The sequence below is a fragment of the Suricata suricatta genome, chromosome 4, assembly GCF_006229205.1.
Source record: "Suricata suricatta isolate VVHF042 chromosome 4, meerkat_22Aug2017_6uvM2_HiC, whole genome shotgun sequence".
Taxonomy (NCBI): Eukaryota; Metazoa; Chordata; class Mammalia; order Carnivora; family Herpestidae; genus Suricata; species Suricata suricatta.
Window position 1 is genome coordinate 57157401 of NC_043703.1, and position 2410 is coordinate 57159810.

Here is a 2410-nt window from a genome sequence, read left to right on the forward strand (position 1 = left end):
GGGGAAACTGGTAGGAGATGGGACTGGAAAAGGCAAGACCTCACACGGTCTGGTAGGCTACCTTAAGAATTCTAGTCTTAGAACAATAAGAAGTTGCTTAAGGGTTTTATGTGGAAGTGACATAGTCTTATTTCCTTTTAGAAAGACCATTTTGGCTGAAAATGAGAATGAGGGAGATATCAAAGATAACTACTACATGTTTAATTTGAGCTGGAGATCAGGAGAAAGGAAAATAAGAAGAGCTTGGGAACTCAGTTGGACTAAACTTTGTAGCTTTGGGGCATTAAGTGAACGTATCAATAAAACAGTTGGTATTAGATTTGGAATTTAGGGGAAGGGATTGGACTAGAGACAAATATGTGGAAATTATCAGCATATAGATAACTAAAGCCATTGGTGTGGGTGATGTTTAGGGCAAGAGATTATAATGAAAACAAAAAATAACCTAAGCTTAATTGTGAAGCATTCCTATATTTAATTGCTAAGGAGAGGAGAAGGAATCTGAAAAGGAATTAGAGAAACAATACTCAGAAGTGTAGGCAAAAACAAGATTATGGGGCCAAAGGAAGAAGTAATATTCAAAGAAATAATTGGTCAAAGTGTTGACTATTGTTGAGATTTTAAAGAAGATGATTGAAAATGACCTTATTTTATTGATAAGAAAAACGAAGCACTGAGAAGTGACTTGTTCAAAGCTGATGTAAATTCTTGTCCCTTTCTGGATTCCCAGAGAATTCATCCTGGTGCCTGTGTTAGGGTTATTTATGTGTATGATTCATTCTCTCCACAGGACATAAATTCTTCAGTCCTCACTTGACTCAACCTTACAGCATTGCATATTGTTAACTATAATCTCTACATCTACTTCAAGGATATTCTGGAATTATGTCTTGGTCTCCTCTGAAATAGCTGTTCTTCCTTGTTGTGCCTATACATGTAGGTATACCCAGAATACTTTTTAAAAATGTTTTTTTTAAATATCATTTGGCTTTTTAAAAAGCTCCTAAGCAGAAAGCTTTGGAAATTACTAGCTTGGAGTTAGGTTTGAAACCCACTAGCTTAGTCTCAGACCAAACAGAGCTGCGTAGTAATATGGAGAAGCCACCAACTGCTCACATTCTGATAAATCCTCATATTTTAAAACAATATACAGTTATGCTTCAGTTATTCAGAGATTAGCTTTCTAGCAATTTTGTCTGGAAAAGGGCCAAAACTCTTGTTAAGGAAACACCTCTCCAAGGGAAAGAACTTTTGATAGTGAACAGCAATAAAAATATCTCAGGATACCACTTGATACAGAGTCACTGTCCTATTTACTGATGGGAAGAAAGGGATCCTCTCATTAGCTGGCTGTAGATATAAACATCTGATCAATCATCACCTGGAGCCACAGAGAAACATCATCAAGAAAAAAGTAAAAAATAAACAGTAAGTAGAAAGGAGGAGAGGAAGGCTCAGAGTGGATAGACAGATGAGGAGATGAGAAGCAGTGACAGATTATTAGAAAAGGTGATGAGAACATTCCAAAGAGAAAAATAGAGATCACCAAAGTAGGGATCCTATACTCAGCAATCCGCTGAGCCTTTAGCATAAGGCCAAAGCATCGCATTTGATGGTCAATCATCAGCCAAGGATTTCATTAACCAATGTATTCTTTAAGAATGTAGGGAGTAAGTACTTTTTAAAAGGATTTCGGTAAAAGGTTTAAAATAAAAATACTGCTATTTTTAAAGACAGCACAATTAATTAAATGAAAATAAAGACAGAACAGGGAGCCTGGTTACATTCGCCACTGTTTTTAAAGGGACAGTTACTGGGGTTGGACTCTCTGTCCCAAGGACTACCCCCCCTTCCCAACTCCTTCAGTGGAATCTGCAAAAGTAAGCAGCCCTGGCCAGCCCTCAGGAATTATTGCAGCGCCCCCAATTTCTGGAGGTTTATAAGAATCTCTGCTCCAGTTACTTACAGATTGTTAAGTCTTCGTGCTGTTGTACACATTAAGGTATGGGTTTCCAAGTGATTTGACGAGGGGCTGATCCAAGAAACTAACCCCCACGTTTTAAACTGAAGTAAATAAGTATTTTTGCTCGCTGTAGAGATGCTGGGCCCTAAACGTTTAGGTTGGAAAACATCCAGCCCACTTCACGTGGCTTCCTACTCCTTGGGGGGTGGGGGGGAGTGTCTTTAAAAGCACCTGCCAGCATTAAGTTCTTGTGCTTTCGGAAAGAGGCTGACCCGGCGAGTCTCAAGGGGAGCCTCTTACAATTTGGACTGAGAATTACGTGAGTGGCCCTTGGAACGTCAATTAACTCCCACATCTTCCTAGTGTCGTTCTCAGGCCGACCGAGGCAAATGCTCTGTCGAACCTAGCTCAGCCAGGCCTCAAGACAGTCTGCATCCCAGGGGAGAG